This window comes from Pongo abelii, chromosome 3, assembly GCF_028885655.2.
Source record: "Pongo abelii isolate AG06213 chromosome 3, NHGRI_mPonAbe1-v2.0_pri, whole genome shotgun sequence".
Classification (NCBI taxonomy): domain Eukaryota; kingdom Metazoa; phylum Chordata; class Mammalia; order Primates; family Hominidae; genus Pongo; species Pongo abelii.
In genome coordinates this window covers 136,925,625-136,952,810 of record NC_071988.2, presented here as the reverse complement: position 1 = coordinate 136,952,810, position 27,186 = coordinate 136,925,625, and the positions used below count along the sequence as shown (strand labels likewise).

The 27,186-nt window shown below is 33.1% G+C and overlaps 1 protein-coding gene across 2 annotated transcripts in view; it reads left to right on the top strand.

The window, feature by feature from the left end:
* The first annotated feature begins 6,243 nt into the window (after window positions 1-6,243).
* The window catches only part of NDST4 (N-deacetylase and N-sulfotransferase 4), a 289,322-nt gene continuing 268,379 nt past the window's right edge, over window positions 6,244-27,186 (top strand). The window contains exon 1 of one of the 2 annotated variants that reach the window (XM_054554391.2): window positions 6,244-6,755. The gene's annotated coding sequence lies outside the window, so the exon portion shown is untranslated. The remainder of the gene's footprint in view (window positions 6,756-27,186) is intronic. The other variant, XM_024246116.3, reaches the window with a different exon arrangement.

The following is a 27,186-nucleotide window of genomic DNA, read 5'->3' as shown; positions in this document are numbered from 1 at the left end:
ATTCTTGGTTCACCATCTTTTATACAATATTGCCCTCTATGGGAATATTGTAAAATATTGAATATTTTAGCAGGGTGATAAGTATATTCTTTCATACACTCCTGTGTTCATCACATGATTTTTCTTTCCTCTTAATTTAATTACTTTGCTCTTTCCCACCCTCTAACAAGTATAACAGCTGAGCTGGCAAAAAAATTCATCATTGTTTTATTATTTAGTGGGTTTAGAGTATCAGAATTCATTTTACTTTATTTATTTTATATTATATTTAATTATTTGTTTGGTTTTCTTTTGTAAAATATCTCTGTTTTCAGAGTACTATATTTTCATTTACTTCATATCATCTCATTTATGATAATTCCTTTTCAGAAAAGGGAAACACCAATTAAATTTCTAAAATAAAATTATACTTAATATGGAAGACAAACAAATCATTTTACAAAAAGGAATATTTAGAATTTACAGTGCCATTCTTCTGATTCTATAAATGCAAACCAAATTACAGTAATGTAAAAAGTATTTTAAATTCTTTAAAATATATGACAATATTTTTACTAAAATATTTTTATTCATGAATAATATTAGGAAGATTAGATGACACGGATTCTAAAAAGGAAAACTAATCTGGGTTTTCTTATCCATGGGGAAAATTGTTTTATAATGTGTCTTTGCATCTTCCTTTTGAAATGAATTGTTGCTTCTATTTGTGACATACAAAACTGGTGCAACAGTTTCATTGAAAATGTATTTGTATGGGAAATGTTAATTTCTGGATCCCTATTTTCTAGCTTTGGGTTGCCATCATCTGTTCATTCATTCATAAATTTATTTTTTTAAATGTTAGTAACTACTTTATGCCATGGCACTGCTCCAAGTATTAAGGATATAAGCCTCAAAAAAACAAACAAACAAACAAAAACAAAAGAGATGATCTCTGTCCTCAAAGAATAAAGACTTCATTGCTAGCATTATGTGTGTGCCTACAAATCAGGCAATGATAGCAATATGATGCTGTGTACCCAATTGCTAGCTGGTTACAGAGGGCAACACTGGGTTTACAGGTCCTGGAATACAGCATGACTCTGGTCATTAGAATTCACAAGTATTGCTTCCCAAGCTTAAGGAGACTTTCAGCCATTGTTGACTTGCTTTAGAACATCTCATGTTCTTATACCACTTCCTCACAACTTACCATGTCAGCATGGTCCCCCAACACACACACACACACACACACACACACACACACGGCTTAAACCAAATAGGAGAAAGAGTGACAGTATCCAGTGAATTACCCCAGAGTGATGATAATTTACAGTGAGGCACCGAAGCTAACAGGACAGAAACTGATTTACTAAGGCTTAGTAAAAAATTAAGATTTCCCATGCTGATCAGAGCATTAGCCAAATAGTTCATAAATGAGATGTCTTTCCCTGAAGGACTGGAGCAGGCGGAAAACAAATGATATTGCGATATTTAAGATACAAAAAATTTGGTAACAGATGAAAGAAAATATCCTATATGACAAAAAGGATTTTATCAAACTTATCACTGTGATGCTATGATTCTGGTCTGCAAGTAGCTTTCTCACTTTGAACATTTAGGACTTCAAATTAGAGAATGTAAAATGACTTGTAAGGCGTAACTCAAAAGGAAATCACCGTCAAACCCTAATAAAATATGGCAAATGAAAATTCCAAAGAAAAGAGAAACAAAGAAAGAAACAAACTGAAACTGTCTATCGTAGATAAAACTTATACAACCCCTATAAGGTATTTAAAGATCCTACTCGGATGAGACACTCCCGCTGGAGTTGGGGCCTAATTAATGCGCTTTATGAACTCTCCTCACCTTTGTGTACCCTCTAAAAGAGAAATTCACTGAAAATTCTCACAGCAAAGATCAGACTATGGAAAAATCATAAATTTAATTTTTACTGTCCTCCCCCACCTCACCCTGGGTCTCTCACTTGAGTGCTAACATTTTAGTGACAACAAAATTTCTTGTGATGCAATGGTGTTTTGGCCAACAACTGCTATTTATTAAAAATCATGTTCCTTTAAGTAGTTGCCTGCCAAACTGGAATTGGACTGTTAAGTCTGTTTGTTCCTTCACTTGGCCTTTCAAGTTTTGCATCTTCAAAGGATTTATTTGAAGCATTAACATGCTGATTTCTCTCTTGCTACAACAATGCACTACAGTGATACTGGCAAAAAGATTCTTTCTTCCAACCTGCTCTTCCTATTTTTTCCCTTTTTCTAATAACTTGCTAACAAGAGATCCAGATGTGTAATAAAATAACATCTAAGTCTGTGACTGGGGTGCTTGTTATCCACGTAATGCTATTTGGCATTTACGATTTTTTTATCATGTATTATGATACCATTGAAGCAAAACTGACTTTATGCACCTTCTTTCTCACATAAGTTCTTATCCTAATAATTGCTAGCAGAAGAATTTTTTCTCTTAATAAAAAGCTTTTGTATTAGTCACTCACAGCCCAGTTAGAGGCTTCCCTGCTCCCTGAAGGCATAAACTTTGAACATAAGAAGTTTCTTTTATTCATGCTTTTTCTTTTAAAAAAGAGTTATAGCCTTTCGTGTTGGGACAACAGGATAGTTGCTCATGTTAAAAAATAAAATTACAAGAAAAGGATATAGACAGAAAGTGGTACTGTGGTAACAGAATCTTGTATTTGTAAGTTTTAGTAGTGAAGACTGTAAATTAAATTAGGTGCATTCAATCAAAATTATGAGAACTATAAATTTAGTTGGTTGTGTTCATTCAAAATTATTTTTGCTGTAAAAGTAACAAAAAAGATGAAACTTGAAATGAATAAAAATGTACATTTAAAGATCTAAATATCTTCTGTTTATAGCCTGTATATGCATGTGAATAATTTTTTTAAAAGTAGAAATTATGAAGTACTTGGAATCTTGTTTGAGTATTTTCTGTGCAAACTTTTATTTATTTTAGAGGCAAGCATTTAAAACTTACCATTAGTAACAATTAGCAGGACAAAGTTAATGAGAAAGAAAATGATGAAAATTGTTGAAATTGTTAAATTTACCGAGTTTTTTTTGAAGTTTTCTAAGATTTTTATTAGTAGATATTACTACCCTCTCATTTTCACTGTAATAAAGACTTGACATACAAACAAAAAAAGACCTTCCTTTTAAAATAAACATCTTTTTGTTTTTTTCTTCTATTGAGTAAGTATATACAAAGATATATGCGTGTATTATAAAGAACAGTGTATATATGTGTATTTATAAATTAAATTTAAAGTATATTATGTTCTTAGATATATGTTATAATTGTATATTAATGTTTTCAATGTTTTTCACTTTTAAAATTTCCAAATAATGCATATAACACATACACATTTTTTGAACTTCCAAGGAAACGCCACTGAAAATTTAAAAGGAAAATTCAAAGATAAATTCAGTTGAATGAAAAGGTTTTGTACTGGGCAAATACTACTTTAACTTTTGCTGAATCAAGAGAGCAACTGAATAAAAATATGTGGAGCTCTAAAAGTTTATTAGTTCAACAAGTTCAATTCAATTTTTAAAAAATCCATTGAGGTCTTAATATAAGTCTGGACCTACATCTTAACAGATAAAGGAACAATTATATTATACTTTGTAGAGTGCTTAAAGAAACATAAAAGCATCCACTTTCTTCTTAAAAGTCAACTATAAGCAATTGGGTAAATGCTTTGCATTGCGTGTATTGTTGAAAATGAACTGAATTGATGCTACATTTTGATATTTAAGTGCAAGCCCTGTAAATTGAGGAACACAAGTTAAATGATTTAAAAAATTAAAACACTTTGAGCAAGTAATTATTTCCTCTTTTCTCTCTTGTGTATTACATTTCTTCCCAGAAATGTCCAAGGTCATTTATTTCATTTTCCCAACATGACAGATGAGAAAATGATAAAAGATTACAAATTCACAAATATGTTTGTTTTAGTCATTTGTGAATACAATATACAAAGAAAATTATAAGAAAAATATTCAAATACTTTGAGGATTATTTTGTTTTGTTTTAGTTGTGAATTTCTCTAGTTTTCCCCAGGAATATAAAAGAAAGCACTTTTTGGTGGGTTTCCATTCATTTGTACATATGTATATGGTGGGACCCTCTGCCTTCAGTACTTCGTATATTTCTGAATGAGAAATGAGGCAGGGAGAGTAAAGTTGGGTATTTTTTCCCTAAATTGAATTTTAATTACTCATCTCTGGATTTTTTGAATTTCAAAGTTCATGTTTCACAAATATTTAAAAGAATTTTACCTTTAATAAGAATATCTTCTATTAATATTTTATATAGCACTTTTACATTGTGAAAGTAGTTACCCCTTCAGCTTAAAACATTGTTTATAGTTTAAAGCTAGAGAAGTTGATGAACATTTTTCACTTGTAATCATCAATGGATATCAGCTCTAGTTTATCACCAGAGCCGAGGGTATAAACCCTGCTCCATGTTTTAATGTGATGGGTTTTATCTTCAGATCACTGTGTTGCCATTTAGTTCCAATAAATGAAAATACTCTGATAAAGTGGCATTCTTGAGTTGTGAAATAGAACTATGTCAATAATATAAAGATGTTGAGCATTTATAATAGTTTTTCATTTAAATTATTTTTCTAAAGTTAAGACTTAAAAATAATCACCCAACTTGAATAAAGAAGAAGGCATTATTAGTAATCCAAACTACATACAACAGAAAAATCTTCAATTGGCTTTTACAGTTTATACTATTTTATGTTATTTATCAACTGTTAGTGTTTCCCATGATGCTACTCTAGTAATAATTATTTTATTATGACATCTTTGAAATATTTAACTGCAGTTTATTTATCCATTTTGAATTTTGATGTGTATCACTCTGAAAATTCTGACTTGATTTTAATGCATCTTTGCATTCCAAATGTTTTAAAAGGTAGTAAGAAGTACCTGAACTCTTTAATTATTTTTAAAATATAAATTTTTTTCTTTAATATATTTTAGCCTGTGCACCTGAAAAACTAATTGATACATGACCTATGAGTTACTAGGTTGTATTTATTGCTTATGAATAACTGGTAAATATTTTTTCTAACTTGCTAGATTTTTTTCCCTATCCTCTGTATAGCATATCTCTATGGCTTGCTAACCCTCAAAACCTTGTGCAGTATAATAACACTAGTAATCCTGGATACATTAAAATTATTCTTCTGAAAGACTGCATCATCAATAAACGCTGAGTTTTGAAGGACTCCCTCCTACGCTTATCTTCCAGTCTTATAGAGGATTTCATTGAAACCACATCAGTATTTCAAGTGGAACTACTGCGTACAACCAAAGACACCCATATACCTGAGGAGGGCTTGGAGTTGAGAAAAGCTTGTAGCTCTGTTCTGCAGCCTATTAGGGGTGTTGAACCAAATTCTCATTAGCATATCTTGTTCCACTAAATTAAATGGTAGACACTAAGGGATGTACTAAAGCAAGAAAAGCCTGGGGAATCATGTAGTCTGGAATGAGGAGAAGTACCTGAAAACACTTTACTTTTACTTTTGAATATATCCTAATGAATAAGTTTAAAGAACTTTACATAATGTATATAAAAGTATTTGATAGTATATTTATGTGTTTACATGAATTAATAGAAAACAAAGAGCAGGTAATCTTCAACTTATATTGCCAAGTTAAAAAGAAGAAAAGAGACATAGAAAGAACTTTTCCATAATAATCCAGTAATTTACCTTAATTACTAAAACAATGCACACAATAAATTCACACGCACATACTCTTTCTTTTCTTCTAACATTTATCATGGTCTAAAATGCTATTATTAACTTCAGGACTATGTAGCTTACTAATACTTGTCCGAGTTTCCTATTGCTCATTGTTGGCTTTTGTTGAGTTTGTAATTTGTGTGTTTAACTGGCACACATTTACAGCAGAAAATCCTGTCTTGAACTTTTCTTATTTTGTCCAATAGAATCTCGTGGCACAGTGTCATAGCTGCAAAGTGGAATTCTATCCTCAAATTTCATAGGAAATAGTCGAACTGTACAATGAAAGATTATGCAAATCTTCAAGGAGCATCTAATCAATCACCGCGGTGTGAGAGGAATGCAGCCCATCGCTGAATTAGCTTCTGTTGGAATGTATTCATGTGTAACATCCCACTGACTGGATGACATCACAACAGCTCCAGGTCCTTGAAAGTCTTGAGGATGATTAGCTGAAGGAATTGGCTGTTTCTGCCAATCATAATCCGGCAAAGCTGCCTTTATAGTTCTGGAGATGTGAGAGAGAGGGAGGGAGGGAAAGACCGACTACAGCTAAACAAGAGGCACAGCAGCACTAGCAACAGCAGAGCAGGAGCAGCTGGTATTCCGGTGATTAAATAGTTCTCATAGCCTTTTTGCTGTACTCGGTCTGCTCCCTGGTGTAATTCTCGTGTCCAAGAAGGAAGCTGCATTTTAACGGTGTGCTGAACAGAGGTTTGAATCATTCCAGCTGGCTGCTTGTTTTGAAAAGGACAATGTGTGTATAAATAAAAGGACTCTGCTGGAAGAGTTCAGACACTAAGACTGGAGCTAGAGAGTGCTCTTGGAATATTGTTGAGGCAGATTGCATGAACTGAAAGCTCCTTCTAATTAACCTGGAGCCAAGTGAATCTGAATACTGGATATCTCATGTTCTAACACGGGATAAATTCAAGTTAGAAAAAGACAAAATATTGAAATGCTCCTCTAGGTAAGTTACTGCTTAATTTGCTGAAATCGAGGCGTGTATCATAAATGAATATGCGTTGCTTAGCTATGTAAACAAGTCGGACACAATAAAGTTTTATTTGTGAAAGATTTATGTAGAAGCAGATAATATTTTAAAACCAAATTCAATCTCCCTTTTCCGCATGTGTGTGCTTACCTGTCATCGTGCTTTATAGAAGTTATATTTGCAGGTAAATAGAAAATACAGTCCTACCTAAAAAAAAAAGAGATACAACTTGATAAAATTTAAACAGTTGCCAGAACATTTGCATAGGAAATATCTTATTTGATAACAATTTTAGCCTTTTCATATTAAAAGCAACAATTTTACAAACTCAACATCCAAAGTTAACTGTAGGGTTATAAATGTTTTCCTAATAAGTGTTACTGAAAACATGGCATTCAAATTACTGAAGATGGGAACTCCTCTTCTTTGGACCTGAGATTTATAGGCATGCTCTGTACTAATGGTCTGCTTTAGAGAAACAGCTGTCACAGACATGTGAAATTGTATGATACAGTCATAAATTGCTTATAAAGAAATAGGTGTTTTCCTCCTATCTCCTATTAGAAAAGAAAAATAAATTCTTAGAACAATATATGTCCTATGCCCTAAGCATAGTTTCCTAGGAGGACAGAAAGCTTTATGGTATACCTCCAATTTCCTCAAGCACAGAATAAGTTGGAAAACAAGAAATGTTATTGGAATATGGTTTTACTCATTCTTTTCAATATTTCTTTTTGAGAAAGCTAAATAAGGAAAATTAAACCTTATTTTTCTTACAATTTGTCCTGATTAATAAAATACTATATTCTTCAGAATTCCTGTCATAGTTTTTTTAAGTGATTATATGTTTTGTTTATTATGATGTTAGACTGTGAGTTCTCATACAGCTTTAGAAAGTTTTAAGTTTATGTTTTATCATGTCTCTTTCAAACTCATCTTTGCTTGTTTTCATGGTGCCTTTTATCGGAATATTTTTCATTTGCACAGTTTCATAAATTCTTTAACATAAATTGCATACCAAGATACTGATGTGTTTCTGTAACTCTCAGAATGATTTTAGTTTTCCACTTTCTCACCAACAATGTGGTTAAAATCCTGTGAGGTTTCTGCCCCAAGAGGAAATTGATAAAGACGAAAGTTATTGTAATTGGTTGAATTTCCCCAAAACTAGGAAGCAATGAATTTTCCCACAACAATGTAAAGGTTTTCTTTTTTTCATATCAAAAGAGTAATTTATTCTACTCTATTAAAAGTATGCCAGTTAGCCATATCCCAGTGTCACATAGGTTCTGTGCTGGTCATTTGTGTGCATGTGTGTGTGCGTGTGTGTGTGTGTGTGTGTGTAGCAAGTTTATGTAAAGAATATAAAGTCCACTGACTACAACAGTCTAAGTTTTCAACTGGAATTCATAAAAAACTAACTAATTAATAAGCAAAATGTAATTGCCATTTACATTTATCTCAATATATAAATGGAAAGTTAAGCATACTGTTATTGTTGACATTTTTAAAAATAAGAAATCCTATGACAATACATTATGATGATCAATATTAACGTTTACATTGATAGACATCTCATAATAAGCTAATTGGGAAGATTTTTAGAAATTGAATACTAAGCAGAATGGGCCTTTTAACTCTATCTGAATGGCACCTGGTCACCACTAAGACTGATACATAAAAACCCTTTGAAAAAGTTATAATATATATGAGTTACTAATATAACTTGAACATCACCCTTAGATCCAATTTAGAAACTCAGGCATTATTTTTAAATAAAAGGAAGGTAAAACCTCATGAAAATTTGAATTTTTTAAATTGATTAATGCAAATATATATAAATAATAAATAAAAATGCAAATATACATAAATTGCATTTTGTTTTCTCCAAGATAGGCTTATTATTTAAGAAATGTGTCATTTTAAATATATTATCCTAAACATCAAAAGGAAGTATATGGGGACTATTTTTATATATAAATATATTAAGTCATAATTTGGAATTTCTATAATTGGTAATCAGAATAGAAACATATGCTCGCGCTTATGTTCACCTCAGGAGAATAATGATATTTCATTTTTTATTTGAGATTAAAACTGTTATACCTATTCTTTCTTCTCCCAAAGAAAAGCATTCTACACTTGGATTTAAAATAAACTTAATTCAATCTCAATACTAACATTAGTTCTTAAAGGTACTAAATAAATATTTCTAACCCAGTAAAACAGTTGTCCCCAATAGGTTAAATGTTCATATGATCCCCTTGTACTTTCTGTTTGAGTGGAAAAGGGGCCTTTGGAAATAAAATCCAAAGATCAAACTTTGTGTGCATCATTTACAAGCAGCTACTAAGGGAGAAGAGAGAAGCATTTAGCATACTGTGTTCAAACTAGAAGATTCTGGCTGGTGCTGCCTCCCCAGATTTAGAAAGCAGCTGGGGAAACATAAAATAAAGCTAGAATATCAGCCCTGGCCAGAAGCCAAGACAGAGAAGCTGTGCACCCAGAAGGCTAATTCTTTCTGGGCTAAAATTCATTGATAATGCATTATGTTTACAGTCTAACCTGAAGTGTTATTTTTTTCTCCAGTACAAACTGTGGGATATTTAAAGAACAAATATATTTTCTAAGTAGAACTAAATTTTAAACTAACAAAGATTTCTTCTTTATTAAAAGTTGCTCTGTTGAAAAAATGCAAATAAGCCTACCAGAAACTCCTATAAAATACAGTTTATTCTCAGGAAAAGAAAAAGAAATAACAATGAGGTGCATCATCTAACCATGATCTTGGAGAGGCAGAGAGATCAGAAATGACGCATATGGATACATGCCAAAACAAAGAAATGTGAAGGTTTTATTAAAATACCTGGCCTAGTAAAATTTACAGTAAAGATGCACATACTAAATACTGTTGTAGCATATATCTTCTGAAGGTAGACAACAAACATAAGGTAAACTCTCATTACGTACCCCCAAATATCTAGGAAAAAGAGAAACCATGTTGTCTGTTGATTTATCTGAAGTTTATAAAGTGAGATAAATGGGTCAGGTGTCAGACACAATGCTACCGCTTTCAGCTATCATGATAAAACATCTAGCCAGCCTTTTCTTTAACACTTCAGGAAACTTTCAGCTATGCTGTTATGCAGGGTGTTAAATGCACTATTTTTAAAAGTTATTTTCAGCAAGCTTAAGAAGTTAGGTGTTATTTGCAATGCAGAATGTGTACACATATATACAGGTATTTCTAATAGATATAGTTCTATTTCCAAGCTTTCTTTATCTCAGTTTTCTAAGGAAAACTATCACTTTCTAGAGGTGGCAAATCTAAAATTTCTTTCAGAAATAATATTGAATTGAAAACAGATTTCCTCAAAAGCTAAAATAGTCTGAAAATGAATTCCAAACTCATCAATAGCCTCAGGCATTTCAAGGCAAAAATATTTTCTTGAAATGTGAATAGTAAATTACTCTTCATTCCAACAGGTAAACATGTTTGCTGATATAACTTAATGCATTTATTTTCTTTGCATTGTTATAGTTTGTCTATATTCATCAGTATTCAGAAAATTCATGCCATGAATTAGGTTTTAATAAAATAAACTACGTATGACAGGCTAAATAATGGTTTGCAAGTGACCTTTTGAGGTCATTTATATACATAGGCTATTTTAGATATATCTTTTAAAAGAGATAATATACTTCATTAACACTAAATAAATAGTTATGTTTAATTAGTTGAAATTTTGAAAAATCTGAGAAAAAAGGGTTAAAACTATGTCTGAATGCTTGAGAATATAATTTGATATTGTACTCAGAAAACAGAAGCGAGACTTTTGTTGAGAAACAAAAGTGATGACTATAGTGAAGTATAGAATTGGGACTTCTGTACTGAATCCAATTTGTACTCTGTTTAGAAATTATTACTTTAAATATTTGAAGAGTTCAATGAAGAAAGCAACTTTTAGCAAGCTAATAAACACGAGTTTTATGTGCGGCCACATGCTTCATTTGTTCCCAAATCAGAGGAATTTCTCTATTTTGCAAATTCCACCGTTAATTGAACTTATGTTGTGATTTATTTCAAATGTTCAACCTCCTTTTTAAAAGTCCTTAATGGAATGCATCGTCAACTATAACTACATAGAAGCTGAAAGTTAGTTTGGCCAGGTTCACTACATTCAAGTAAAAAGTAAATGGAGAAACGCTTCCTTAATCTCTTTTCATTTGCTCTTTTCTTTCTTCTCTTTCTTTTACTCATTTTTCTTATTTCCCTTCCCTTCCTCTCTCTTTCTTTTTCTATTCTTTTTCTTCATTCTTTTCTCTCTTCTCCACTTCTTATTTTATCACTTTTTTCTTCCTTCCTTCCTTCCTTTCTTCCTTCCTTCCCTTTTCCTTCTTTCCTTCCTTCTTCCTTCTTGCTTTCCTACCTTCCTCTTGTCTTTTTTCCTTTCTTCCTCCCTTTTTCCCTCCTTTCTTTATTTCCATTCATTTTTGCCACTTCAAATTACATGCTCTCTTGCATAATTGGAAAGCAAATCACTCATCTTCAGTATTGTAGCAATTATTAATCTAATACCCTGGTTTGAACACAGAGTAAGTGGGGAAAATGAAGAGAAAAAGTGCGTTAAACTGCAATAAGCAATAGAGTAAAAGTAAAATAGGGTGGGAGATTTATTTCAGAGAAATAGTGATGTCAACCTTAACATATGGGCTGTTCTTCCACCTATAAATTTCCATTTAATTTACTAAATTATTTAAGTGGAAATCTTTTTTTCCCAACACTCCCTTTTTAATATCAGTCACATCTTTTCCATATAGCAGATGCACCTTAGTGGTAAAAAATAAAATGATAATAGTAAATATAAATAATTATTCCTTAGAAATTTTAAATCCCCTAAATCATTCTTATATCTAGTAGTTTAAGGATATTAACATTCATAAGCAACCCAAAGGCCAACTGCCATGCTAGTGGAAGAAAAAGAGAGAAGGGAAAGTGATTTCACACATTTAGATGCTTTGGCTTGATTCCATTCCTGAATCAGAAATTCAATTGTAGTCTGCTGATCCACAGAATTTGTCATAGTTCATCAGACATCTCAAAAGAGTTCTTATTCTTCTTGATGTACTGAATGGTCTTTCATGCCTACATAACAATCATTTAAACATCAGAAATAAATATAACATCACTAAAGATTAATGCAAGGAAAGGTAACAGATGCGGAGATGCATATGCTCCTGTGAATGCATATAACAGTCCTAATTCTATTCGTTACTCTAAAGTGCAAGTGAATAATTAGAATCAGAATTTAAATTTGGTTTCTCAATCACTCTTTCACTAATAGTTATGTTAATTCAATTGAGATTCCGTGTACTGTAATAAGTAAAATAAAACACAATCAATAAATTATACTACCAACTTATCTAAAGTATTATGGTTCCTGATAACACAGTTTTTGAAGTTTCTTTCCTTGAAACAGGACATTTTCTTGATATCCATAGAAATAATGCTAAAATTGATCAGTCGAGATTGAACTCAATTCAGTACTTAAATTACTCTATCTGTCTGGACATATTTTTCACCTTAGACAGAAAAAAATAGCTTTTTTACTTTTGCTCAATAATGTTCATAAAAATAAAGATAATAAATATTATTTTCTATTATTTTTAATATGTGTCAGGCACCATGCAAGTTACTAGGGTGAATAAAATAGCTCTCAGGAGGCTTATATTCTCATGGTAGAAAACTGACAGTAAATAAATAAAGACCCCGCAGCAGTGCCCGTGAGTGCTCTAAAGATAAGTCAAGGTGGCACATTAAAAGCTGTATGTGAAAGTGATAGGACTGGTCAGGAAATGCCTTTCTGATAAGGCAGAAACTCAGTAAATCCATATAAAACATAGATGTCAAATTGAGTAACATTATTATTTTATCTTGTAGAAAAATGTGATGAGGAGTAGCAATTTCTTGTAATGTGCAAGCTGACAAGCTGAATTTTGACTCTGTCTATTGATTATCCTCCTCAGGTCTGTGAAGTTGTTTGGGAGAATTTAAGATATGACACACTATTTAGTGTCACTTTCTCTGGAAAGTAGAAAAACTAATCAGTTTTAGAAAATAGAAGTCTCACCTTTACTTCTATTCTTTGTATTTCTAAGTATTAAAAAGTATTATGTGTGTAAATTATCTCAAATTACTGGTTTTTAAATTTTTTTCTCATAGACTGAAATTCAATGCTATTTATTTCCTTCTTTAATTTTATTTAGAGATAGACTCTTGCACTGTCTGGCACCCAGGCTGGAGGCAGTGGGGCAATCATAGCATACTACAACCTCAAACTCCTGGGCTCAAGCAATCCTTCCACATCAGCCTCTCAAGAAGCTGGGACTATAGGTGCACACCACCTCACTTAGATAATTTTATTATTCGTATTTTTTGTAAAGATGGGGTTTCACCATGTTGCCCAGGCTGGCCTAGAATTCCTGGCCTCAAGCAATCCTCCTGCCTCAGCCTCACAAAGTGCTAGGATCATAGGCATGAGCCACTGTGCCTGGTCTCAGTGCTATTACTAAAACTTACGTAGCGGAGGAGCTGGCTCCCTATCTCATTCTCCCAAATTGGTGGTGGTAAGAACCAATATTCCAAAACATCACCCAATTGGCTGGAATGATGGACCTAACATAATGAAATAAAGAACGATGTAATTCTTAGTATCCATGGGTCCATCTGTGAATTCAACTAACTGAAAATGAAAAATATCTAAAAAATAGATGATTGCTTCTTTACTAAACATATGCAGGCATTTTTTCCTGTCATTACTCTCTAAATAATACAGTATAACAACTATGTACATATCATTCACATTGTATTAGGTATCATAAGTAATCTACAAATGAGCTAGAGTATACTGGAGGATGTGTATAGGCAACATGCAAATACTATGCGATTTTATATAGAGGTTTCAGTATCTCTGGATTTCGGTCCTGGAGGGTTTGGGGGTCCAGGAACCAATCCTTATGACAAGAGATGACTGTTTCTTTTTTTAAAAATTTCTCTAATTATAAAATTACCTCAAATTTAACAAGAACCAAAAGTTTGATGACACTAATACAATGCTAATACAAACTTAGAATGCATTAACAGAACCATAGTGTCAACATCCAGGAAACAGTTATCTGTGATCCTATTTAATACAAGTCTGACATTATTTGGCCTGTTCATCATTCTCGGTTTCCCGATGCCTCATGTTAATAGCAGTCTTCTATGACCTTCCTCTTCCCCGATGGTGAACCAGATATTTTTGCCCTACCCCCACACAGTTCCATCAGGGCACTTATTACCTTATGATGTAATTGCTGTGTGTGTGTCAGTGCTCCCCATTTATCCAAAAGCTTTTTGATGGCAGAAATGCTTAGAGAGTGCTTGACCAATAATCAATAGATACTAAGGGTTTGATAAATGTAAAACGTGAGAAGACATCTGGCAACTATGCTATGTGAGTAACAGTTGAAAAACACAGTGACAATTAAAGGAAAAAAGCTAAAAGGGAGTAGTATAGTTATCTTTATATATTGGATACTTTTTTATGCAAAAGGAATTTGTTTTATGTTATGTGATGCTAGCAGACTAAGCTATGAAAGGTACGGAAGTTGTTTCTATGCAATGTCAGGTAAAACAATACTTCCTAAAAATCAGTGAGATTCTACTCAGTCAAAGCAACAAACACAGGCTGGAATGCTACCTGTCCAGAAGACTTTTGTGGAAGGAATTTCTGCCTTGCATAGAAAATAAATGCCGGCCACCAAGATTTCTTGTTGTTTTTCGTCGTGTCACTATAAGAAGTATGGACAAAGGTTTTAGAATGAGCACTTTGCCCACTAAATCCAGCTCTAGCAGTTGGCTGGAAGACTGGTTAACATAATTCAAGTAAATAACCATTGGGTAAAATTACATAGTGGAAATGTATTACTCAGGATATGCCCTAGAGTAAAAAAGCACATTTTCATAATAGAATTATTTACAAGATGTACCATTTTATAAAGAAAATGAAATAATACATTTCTTAAGTGAAAGTTTATTTTTTAATGTAAACATATTATTTTACTATTCTTTTGAGACAGTCCAAGAAAGATAACATGTCAACATTAGAGGAATGAATAAGAAAAATACTTTTGCTTTCCATAAACTTCTAAATTTTAAGGAATGCAGTGATTGGTTGACTTAATTATGATGACTTTTTGTAGAAGCCTTCATGTAAACAAATGTGAATTAAAGATGACATAATATTGTGACATATTGGAAGGCAGGTGTTAACCTTGGTTTCCACCAGATCAGGATTCCAAGCCTTGCTTTGCCCTGACTCATGACATAACCTTGAAAATTCTAACTCTTCTCTGCTTCACCTTCATGATCTGGGATGGGGTAATAATAATTCATAGACTTGCTGAGACAGCTAAATGTAACAATAAGTCTGAAGTTTCTAGTACACAGTGGGAAACATGAGAGATTTTAAATTAATAGTATCAAGTTTTGCTTACATGTGTCGGTACTCTGACTTTGGCCTGCAATGCCACATTTTGTACTGATTTAAAGTAACCCCTGAGTGATTAGTATTGACTGTTCCCAATCTTTCTCACTTGCAGATAATGATCTAAGTCACCTTTTTCTACCATCTCTACTGTATTGTTGATCATATATTTTAATATTAATAACATTGAATCTAACTTAGAGGATCAAATTTCATTCACCAACATTTTAATGTGATTTATCATGATCTTGAATATTAACTAACGTTCAAAAATTTTCAGGAAAACATACTATATCCCAGAGAAAAAAATGTTAGAAAAAGGGGCCAAATAGTTTTCCTCTATTTTCTGTCGCGCTGGAGTAAGCAGAAACATGGGATTTGAAGAGGACAAAGACAAAGATTCAGAAACTAGAACTGGATAGAATAAAAACAAATGCAAATGTTTCTTAGTTGGTCTTCTGACCAACTGCTAGAGCTGAGAGGTAGGTGAAGAGAGTATTTATTCCGAAGTCTTTATCCACACCTCTTATCGTGACACAATGTAAACACAAGAAACCTTCCTGGCCACCATCTGTCTCCTACTCAAGGCAGTAGTAATTTCTTCCACAAAAGCAGTTTGGAAAACATAATAAGCTACTTTAAATTACTAATTACTAATGTTAACCTAGGCTGAAAGTAAAAAGATATAAACTATATTCTACGTTTTGCCACAAATGTGCTGATAAATTTTAAATCGATCTCATGGTTTCCACATGTAAAACAAGAACACTTTCACTCCTATTCTTTGTTTCCCCAAAATATATTTTGAATATAAACACAATATTTCACATTTCTAAATCTCCCAGTATTTTCCACCAAACAAGTTTGCTAAGTGAATTATTTTGGTACAATGTCTAGTATTCTTTTAAAGGATCCATAAGTAACTATTGTGATAATTCTAGATGCCAGTCATCAAGTATTAAAATAGGAACATCTCAAGAAATATTGTCTCTGACAAGTAGCAGAATACGTGAAATCACTCCAGATATCTTCTCTTGAGTTTTTATCATGCTTTTCTGATGTTTGAGAACTGTGTAACCTGGTTTAGTTTTTGGTGGGAGAATAATATCCTATACAGGATATATTTACATGTTACTATCCACGTTATTTCTGGTTTATGGCCAAGTTGGCATTTAATTTGTTAATATCTAAAAGACAAAATAACATAAAATAGAAGGAAATTAAATTAAAAATAGCAGGTTTACCGGTGAAATTGAATGGAGTATGCCTCTTATGATAAAGAATAATCCAATCATTTTGTGTGTTGCGTAAAATTAAGAACTCTCTGAAGTAAATAAAAGGTGGAAATCATCACTATAGGGTTTATTAAATATATAGTTAGAAAATAATCAAAAGAAAATATCAGTATTTCCTGTTTCAGTAAGATTCTTTATAAGTCTTGAGCACAGCAATGAAAATTTTACTTCCTGATATTTAAGGTGCCAATATAGAGCAGTGGCAATGAAAGAAGAGATTTATAATTAATTTAAAAATGTGGGTTCATATTAGCTGTTTAACAGTGGACTGGTCACTTCACTTCTTTGGGCATTAAATTCTTCATTCATTCATCCCTTGAGTTCTCTGAATAATAATTTTGATAATTAAAATTTAGAGCTTTTTGTATTATAGATTTAAAGTGACAATTTAGAGTTTGTTTTCCGTCACCAGCAGCACAAAGTCAGAATGTCACATAGATAATTTCTTGATAGAAAGGTAACATAATGAAAAACTCCTTGCTAGACCTTTCTGTAAACTAGATAATAGACTCTTGTTACATCACCCAAAAATGATCCAAATTTTTGGACAGCATTAATGTATTTACTGTAAATGTCTCTAGATAAGAAAGTCAGTGGGGCTGGGAGCAGTGGCTCACATTTGTAACCCCAGGACTTTGGGAGGCTCAGGCGGGTGGATTACCTGAGGTCAAGCGTTCAAGACCAGCCTGTCAACATGGTGAAATCCCGTCTCTACTAAAAATACAAAAATTAGCTGGGTGTGGTGGCAGGCGCCTGTAATTCCAGCTACTCAGGAGGCTGAGGCAAAAGAATCGCTTGAACCCGGGAGGTAGAGGTTGCAATGAACTGAGACCGCACCATTGCACTCCAGCCTGGCTGACAAGAGCCTAACTCCGTGTCCAAAAAAAAAAAAAAAGGAAGTCAGAGGTATATGGTATAGAAGTGACTATTGACATTAATTTTAAGAGATAGTAATCTTTTGTTACATCTGATGCAGGCAAATTCCATTTATGATGATGGAAGTGACTGCTTACCTAAATTCAGAAGCAGAATAATTAAAATATTACAAATATAGCTTCTAAGAGACTATGGATATTAATGTAACTTCTGAATATAATTGCAATACTATTAGTAGCATTAAATTTACATTAAAAAATAATGGAAAATTTGATATTTTAATAACTTGTGATTTCTTGAAATTAAACTTTAATGTTAAATATTAGGCAAAATTATTTTTCCCTCTCCTTTATTTGTGTATAAGTCAGATAGCAAATTTCTACATTCTGGTTTCATTCACTTGTCTCTGTATCTTATAGTTTTCTTGCCTGTAAGAACACAAGGGTCAAATGAGCATTTTATGTTTCATGGATAACTGCTTCCATGATTGTCTTCTGAGGCAATTAGCAAGGATGCAAATCCATACTAAATATAATAATGGTTTTAATAATGATTATTGAGCTAAAACAAAGCAATTATCAGTTGATGATAATCATTTTATTGCTGCTGGCTATAAGTTGATTTAACTTAAGTGTACAGAAAAGTACAGAAAATAAATACTCCATTGTAATATTAAGGACAAAGTTGATCATGTCACTCACCTGACTTGTCACAGATTTGTGTTTTCTCTTCTTTTTCAAATCTCTCTTTTCTCCTCAAAATCTAAATCCTCTCATTTTTTAATGACTGAAACAATTTACATCCCTTTCCAACCCGTCTCCTAATGACATCAGTCCATGGGAATTTCCACTCTCTCTGAAATCTCATATCACTTACAGAATTCTCACTTGCTAATAAGCATATATTCCTCATGATAGAAAGTTTTGTACTCCTATTAACTCTTTCAATTCCTTTTCTTTTTCTTCAAACTATTCTCCGCTTCTTCACCACCACTTTGTTTTCAACTCACTTTAACCTTTTACTTGACTTCACTATACCACTGGACTGCTTTAACACCACCACTGGTATTCTCTTGATTGACAAATTCAATATCAATTTTGTGTTGTATTTCTTGACTCATAGTATTCACTTTTTATCACAAATATTTATTTTTATATTATTTATGTACAGCTTCTACTACCCTCTTCCACCAACACCATTTATTTAGTGTTATTTCCTAAGATTTTCATGGCAAGCCTTTATCATCTTACCATGCACCCTGTTCCTTAGTGTTCTTACTCAATATTAGGGTTTTTTTTTCTATCCTTTAACTTACACTTCCTGCAAAGAATTTAAATTCCATTTCTATTATTCAGCAAACTAGTGGACATTTCCTTTTTGATATTTCACAGACTTTTCAAAAACGATATATTATAATTTACTCATTTTCTTCTCACACTTCTCTACTTCTAAATAACTTTGTATCTTCCCCACTATTACACTTATCTTGTCTTATTGCAATTGCCTTTTTATGTCATAGAATATGTCACAGAATAAACTTCCATTGCTTTTGAAGAGTAGAGATAGTGTTTGTCAGATGGATAGTGCATCTGGCTATTAGAGAGCATTCAATCAGTATTAAATGAATGACTGTGAAAGCCTGAAGTCTTTGGGTGATTTTTTTTTCCTCTACATCCAGTCAATCACCAAATCATGACACTTCTATTTCTTATGTGATGGGACAAAAATAATTCATATGAAAATATTCACGACCTTGTCTCTTTAACAAACAACATAACCATCCACCATTTTTACTTCCCCTTAAAGATAAGGGCATCTTGCTTTCTGAATGTGAGGTTAATTATCAATACAATAGGAACTTAAAGAAAGGAGGGCAGAGCAGGGGGGAAAAAAGAAGGAGTGAAGCATTTGGCAGAAATGAAGTATTGTAATGAGAGGATTTCCAGAAATCCTCCCTGCTTTGGGGTGCAGGGAAATTGAAGAGTAGAGAAACAGATATTTTAGAAGTGTCATTTTGTCTTATGAATCAGACTATTTAATGTTATTAAGGATATATACGTGAAGGACAGAATTCCTTTTAAATAAAGTATTGTGGCTCTTAAACTGTGCTTCTTAAGTGTATCCTACTGTGCATGTATAATAGTAGCCCACATAGGGCTACAAATTTATAAGAGCTAGAAAGTTATGTATAAATGTCATGAAACAGCTTGCTCTTTTTTTGAATAGACTTAGCTTTTTAGAGCAGTTTAAGATTCCCAGCAGAAATTGAGCAGAAATTACAAAGACTTTCCCTATTTCCCTATGTACAACTTTTCCCATCACCATCTCCTACAATCAAGAAACCAGTACCGACATGTCATTATCACCCCAAGTCCATAGATTACATCAGGGCACACACTTGGTGTTTTATATCCTATGGGTTTCAACAAATGTTGTATTGTCATTACTTTTTAATTATGTATTAATTTTCATAGTATTAAATAGAAAAATTTCACTACCCTAAATATCACCTGTGTTCCACCTATTCATCCCTCTCTCCCTGCTCCCAAACCTGTGATAACCACCGATCCTTTCATTCACTCTATAGTTTTGCCTTTTCCAGAATTTCATATAAATGGAATTATATAGTATATAACCTTTTCTGATTAGATTATTTCACTTACTAATATGCATTTTATGTTCATCCATGTATTTCTGTGGCTTGATAGATCATTTATTTTTAGAGCTGAATGATATTTCATTCATTTTGGTACAGATGTACCAAAGCTTATTTATTCATTCACTTGTTGATGAACATTTTGGTAGCTTCCAAGCCTTGGCATCTATAAATAAAGCTGCAATAAAACATCTGTGTGCAAATTTTTGTGTGAATGTAAATTTTTTTAACTCATTGAGTAAATACCAAGGATCATGATTGCTGGATAATATGACTATGTTTAGCTTTGTAAGAAACTGCCAAATTGTCTTGCAAAGTGGCTGTATCGTTTTTCATTCCTACCAGCAATGAATGAGAGTACCTGTTGCTCTATGTCCTCCCCAGCATTTACTGTTGTCATTGTTTTAGATTTTACCCATTCTAAAAGGTGTGTACTGGCATTTCATTGATACTTTAATTCACAACTCCCCAGTGCCATATGATGTGTACCATCTTCTCATATGCTAACTGGCCATTTGTATCTTTTCATTAAGGAGGTATCTATTTAGGTTTTTATTTCCCATTTTTGAATTGGGTTGTTTTTCTACTATGGAATTTTAAGAGTTCTTTGTATATTTTGGAAAACAGTTCTTTATCAGATATGGCTATTGCAAATATTTTCTCCCAGTTTGTAGCCTGTCATCTTTCTCTTCAGAGTGTCTGCCACTGAGCAAAAGTTTATTACTTTAATAATGTTAAACTCATCAATTCTTTCTTTTGTGGATTGTTCCTTTTGTGTTGAGTAAAAAAATTATCACCAAAATCAAGGTCATCTAGATTTTCTCCTATATGATCTTCTAAGAGTCTTATGGTTATGTATTTTACATTTACATTTCAATAAATTTATATCTACAAATAGTCTATAATTCCCTTGAGTTAATTATTAAAAAGTTTGTAAAGTATGTGTGTAAATCACTGTTTCTGCATGTGGATGTTCTGTTGTACCAGCAGGGTTTATTGAAAACTCTATCCTTTCTGCATTGCATTACCTTTGTTCTTTCGTCAAAGATCACTTGACATCTGGGCATGGTGGCTTATGCCTGTAATCCCAGCACTTTGGGACGCCAATGTGAAAGGATTGCTTGAGCCCAGGAATACAAGACCAACCTAGGTAACAGAGGGAGACCACTGCCTCTACAAAATATATATATAAAAAAAAATTAGCCAGGTATGGTGGCACATGCTTGTGGTCCTAGCTATGCAGAAGGCTGTGGTGGGAAGATCACTTGATCCCAGGAGGGCTAAGCTGCAGTTAGCCATGCTGTGATCATGCCACTGCACTCCAGCCTGGGTGGCAGAGGGGGAACCTGATTAAAAAATAAAAAAGAAAAAGAAAAAAATTAATTGATAATATTTTTGTGAGTTTATTTTGGAGATCACTATTCTGGTTTGTTCTTTCATTTACACCACAGTGTCTTGATTACTATAGCTTTATAATAAATCTTGAATCTTGAAGTTTGTTAGTATCTATCCTCCAACTTTGTTATTCTCCTTTAATATTGAATTGGTGACTGTGAGTCTTTTGCTTTCCAAATATACTTTGCATGTTCTTTTTAATCCGTATTTTCACTTTTAAGTCTTCCTCTGGACTATTGTAACTAATTATTAACTCTTCTCCTACCTGCTGGCTTTAATCCACCCTCTTAGTTCCTCAAAAGATAACTTTCTAAAAGGCAGTGTTTACCATGTCAGTCTTCACATCGAAGTATTTCAATAGTTGTCCAATTTTAAACAAATTTAAACTCTCTAGAATTTGAATAAGACCTTTTTATCTTCTATTACCTACCTACCTTTTCAATCCAATTTCTTGCTACTCCTTTGTAAAGAGAGATATAGGAACTAGAAATAAAAGGTACAGAACAGAATAATATTCCAGATTCAAAGAGCTTGCATTTTAATTGGAGTGATAGACAAGAAGAAACGTAATATTATGTATATGGTGTAATAGATTGTTAGCATTACACACACAACCAAGGAGGGTTTAGGAAGTGTAAGGAGGGAACTTGCAATTTTGCACTGGGAAACCTGAAGCAGCTTTACTGAGGATATTACATTTGAATAAAAGATTAAAAGAAATGAGGACATCTGCCATGTTTATATCTGGTTCACAAGTATTCTAGGCAAGAAGAAACAAGAAGTCCAGAAGCCTAGAAGTACATATATAAAGAACACAGCATGTCTGGAGAATATAGAGAGGCCCAGTAGGGAAGATGTAGTAGAATACTTGGTAGAACTGTGTGGACCACTCTGTGAATTTGGCTGTTACTCTAAGTAAAATTAGGGCCGATTTTGGTAGTGGGGAGTTGATCAGAGGAGAGACATAACCTTAATTACATTGTAAAATAAGAACCCTGGTCAATGTATTGGAAAAAAAATGATGTGGAGCAAGGGCTTAGGCAGAGATCAATTAGAAAGAAATTTCAATAGTCCAGTGGAGAAATAATGCTAATTTGTACGGAGGTGATAGCCATGGGAATCGTTAAGATATGTTCAGATTCAAGATATATTTTATAGGCAGAGCCAATGAATGGGATGCCTGGTATGTCTGATGGGAAAGAAAGAGAGGAGTCAATGGCCAGCTCCAATAGAGATAGAGAGAAAGAGAGTTCCTAAACAAATTAAAAAATGAAGCATCATTTACTTATATGGAGAAACAGTGGGAAGAATAAGCTTAGGATAAAGGAAGATATCAGATAATCAGGTTTGGTCTCATTTAAGTTGGAAATGCCCATTAGATTTCCAAGTGAAAATATCACATATGTGGTTAGATATACAAACAGGCGTTGGTAATAGATTTAGCTGGAAGAGTAAACTTTGAAGTCAACTTTATCAATAGTACTTAAAACTAGAACATTGTAAGATATCCCAAGGAAGTGAATATAAATAGAAAAGAGTAGAAGACTAAAGAATAGGCCCTAGGGCACTTCACATTTAGAAGGTAAGGATTAAGAAAAAACATAAATTGTGACTAAGTCATAAAGAAACTCAAATATACGATTTCCTGGAAGCTTATTAAAGATAGTTTCTGTGTGGTTGAGGGGATGATCAGGGCTATAAAATGCTGCTTATAGGTAAAGTAAGATAAGATGAGGAGCAAAAATTGATAATTGGATTTTACAACATGAAGTTTATTGGTGACATTTATAAAATAAATTTCAATGAAGTCGTGATGGTAAGCCTGATTGGAGTAGGTCCTAGATAAAATTGGACTTAGCATTTCAAACAGTTTTGCTCTAGATAGGAACAAAATATAGCTATAGATTGCGAAGTAAGTGAATCATGATAAAAAAGAACAGAATGCTTGTGTTAGAATGGATATTTTAGTCGAGAAGGAAAATATTATTGCTACATGGGAGTGTGAAAACTATTACTGGAGCAATATCTTCAATGAGTAAGTGACAGTGCATTAGAACTGGTGAACAAGTGGAGGGTTGTCCTTAGCTAGAACGGATAACTCATCCTAAAGAGAACATACACTCACATAGTGAATAAGTGTTTAATGGGTGCTTATGAAAATCCTTGTCTGCTTGCTACTGTGCTCTCTATGAAATAGAAAGCAAGATTATCAGATGAGAATAAGGGAAAGGAAAGAAATGTTACAAGTTTGAAGATAGAGAAAAATATGAAACAGTCATCTAGGAGAAAAGATAGTTAATGAACTAAAAAGAGATAGCAAGACTTATCCCAGAATTAAATGCTCATTTGAGGCTATTGATCATGAATTTAAGTCAGTTGAGTAATGTTCTACCCATTATCAGAATTGCAAGTGTAGATTTGGTGGACAGTGGGATTTATTCAGTTTTGTTTTAAAAAATGTACGTCATGAAATAAAAGAGTGTAAAATGATTTGAGAGTATATAAAATAGAATTAATATAATAATTGATTATGGAATTTAAACTGGGTAAGGGGGATTGTGAGGCCATGAGAGAGAGAGTAAAGTTAAAGGATAAAAGACTTAAAGAGTTTAGAGGTTTGAAATATTGTTGATGTTGGATTAACAGGTGAAGTGAGCGAAAGAAATAGAAGATTATGATTGGATAGTGCAATATATGAAATATTATTAATTGCTTACTGTTATACAATGATTAATTATAATGAAAAGACCTAGCATATGACTATGGGGCTTGTTAACAATGGCAGGGAGAAAGAAAAAACATTTAAGAGGATGCATAAAACCTCTATAGTGTTGGAAGGATCATCCATATGGATATCTTCATTACCAATAATTACTCATGAGTACTTTTTTAAAAGCGTGAGAGTTTTCTAAAAGATAAGATTTTCTAGGATTAAAGGAGTTTAACCCAGGTAGTAGTTGGTAATTGCTTTAAGGAGAAGAGGCAGGTGGTATGGTTTGATAAGATGAAAAGTTAGAGGATTTTAGGGAGTAGAAAAGAAAAATAGGCTATTAGTGACAATGAGAAATAAAAAGGACATCTAACCAATTTCCTGACCCAATAGTAGACTAACTGGAAGAGAAAATATATACCAGAGAGCTCTGAGGTCCTGAGGGGAAAGCCAGATTTCAGTTAGAGCTAGGAAGATGAAGAAAACATTTGGAGAATCATTTCACCATGTAACGAAATACTTTTTCTGATGATTGACCATGATTTCTGCTAAGCACACTGAAAGGTTTCAAGAAAAAGAGAGGGTAAGGAATAGGATCACAAACAATATTCGTTAGGTGGATAAGGAAAGTCCTTGGAGTGCTGAGTGTCTTTGGTAACTGATATGGCCGGAGATAAATGGCATAATGAAAGTTGTGAGGCTCCTGCTTGATGAGTTAAGACCTGAGGAGCCCAATACCTATAGCAGTGATCATGCTGTAAGATTTGAATGAGGTGGGAACATGCAAAGAAGGGCTGGAATTCTTGGTAGACAGCTGTCTCTGACATTGTGTTGGGAGACTTGATGAATTTTTAAAAATTCGACTAACTTTGCAATCCACAGATAAAGTATTAGTTTGTTAGGGCTGCCATAATAAAGCACTAAAACCTGAGTGCCTTAAACAACAGGAATGTATTGTCTCACAGTTCTGGGGGCTGGAAGTTCTAGATCAAAGTGACAACAGGGCCATGCTCCCTCTGAAAATGGTAGGGAAGGATCTGTTCCAGACCTCTCTTCTGGCTTCTGGTAGTTCCTTGGCTTGTGGCATTCTCCCAGTGTGCTTGTCTGTCACATTTCTCCCTTCTATAAAGACAGTAGTCATATTAGACTAGGGACCTACCCTACTACAGCATGACCTCACTTTAACTAATTACACCTGCAACAATCCTATTTCCAAATAAGGTCACATTCTGAGATACTGGGGGTTAGAAAATCAACATATTAATTTTGGAGGGGAGACAATTCAACCCATAATGGCTGCTTCCAACTTTGTCATTATGTTTTATTCTTTTTATAGATAACTGGCTTTGTTTATGTTTTGTTTAGAATTTTTACATCTTATATTCATGAATTATGTTGTTTGTAATTTCTTTTTTTGTATTGTCTCTTATTAGTTATTACTATCAACATTATGTTAGTCTTATAAGGTTGACAGCTATTACTCTTACCATTTCTCTGAAAACAGATTGTGTTAGATTGGAATTACATTATTCTTTGATGTTTTGATGAGATCTTCTGTTGACATCAGTGACTGGAGGTTTCTTTCTGGAAATATTTTTGACTCTTCAAATTCTATTTTGCTTTATTCATTTTGAGGCTTCTCTAAACCTTACATTTTAATAAAGCAACATTTTATAGGAACTTTGTATACGTAATTGCATTTAAGATTAAAATATTTAATAACTTCATTAATAATTTCCTTTTTTTAACATCTGAAGTAGATGTAGTTTTCTTTCTCTTTTTCATTTCCATCAGTTATGTTTGCTTTATCTTGTTTTATCTTCATGTCAGCAGAGGTTTGTCAAATTGACTAGCTGTTTTTAAAAAACCAGCTTCTTACTTTATTTTTCTCTCTATTGTATTTCTTATCTGAATATCTGAATGTGTTCTGCTCATCTTTGTTGTTTCTTTCCTTCTACCATCTTTTTATTGTTTTATTGCTTTTTCTAGCTTTTTAAGATGACTGCTTACATTATTAGCTTATTAATTTTCAGACTTTTTCAAGTACATGCTTCTAAAACTCTAAATGTGTTTTACTCATATCTTATTTATAATTGTTTTTAATTATGTTTCTTAAATTTTAAATACAGGAGCATTTTCTAGTTATGTTGTTATTAGTTGCTGGGTACATGGCATTACAGTCATAGTGCATATGCTCCATGTGATTTTTAAAATTTGTTGAGACTCCCTTTGGGGCTTAGAATGATTTGTTTTTGTAAATATTCCCAAATTCCCTAATATTTTACAGGTCTTGAGAATCATATTTTGCATATGTCTTTTAGACCAAATTTGTTAGTCACATTATTTAGGTCTTCTTTATTCTTTTTTTTTTTTTTTTTTTTGAGACGGAGTCTTGCTCTGTCACCCAGGCTGGAGTGCAGTGGCGTGATCTCGGCTCACTGCAAGCTCTGCCTCCTGGGTTCACGCCATTCTCCTGCCTCAGCCTCTAGAGCAACTGGGACTGCAGGCGCAAGCCACCACGCCGGGCTAATTTTTTGTAGTTTTAGTAGAGATGGGGTTTCACCGTGTTAGCCAGGTGGTCTCGATCTCCTGACTTCATGATCCGCCCACCTCGGCCTCACAAAGTGCTGAGATTACAGGCATGAGCCACCGCGCTAACGTTCTATCCAATTTATTATAAAATTATTCTTGAGAAATGGTATGAATTCTTACTCTGTGATTGGGAATTTATAAATGTTTTATTGTAGTTCTGACTATTTTTGCTTTGTAAATTTGAGGCCATGATATTGGATGCATACACATTTAAATTTTAATGTCTCCCTGGTGAATTGAACTTTCTATCACAAAACAATTTCTGCATATCTTTTTCATGATTACTTTCACCCATTATTTTACATCCATTGTAAACAGCATATACTTGGATTTTTTCAATCGGCAAACTTTTGTT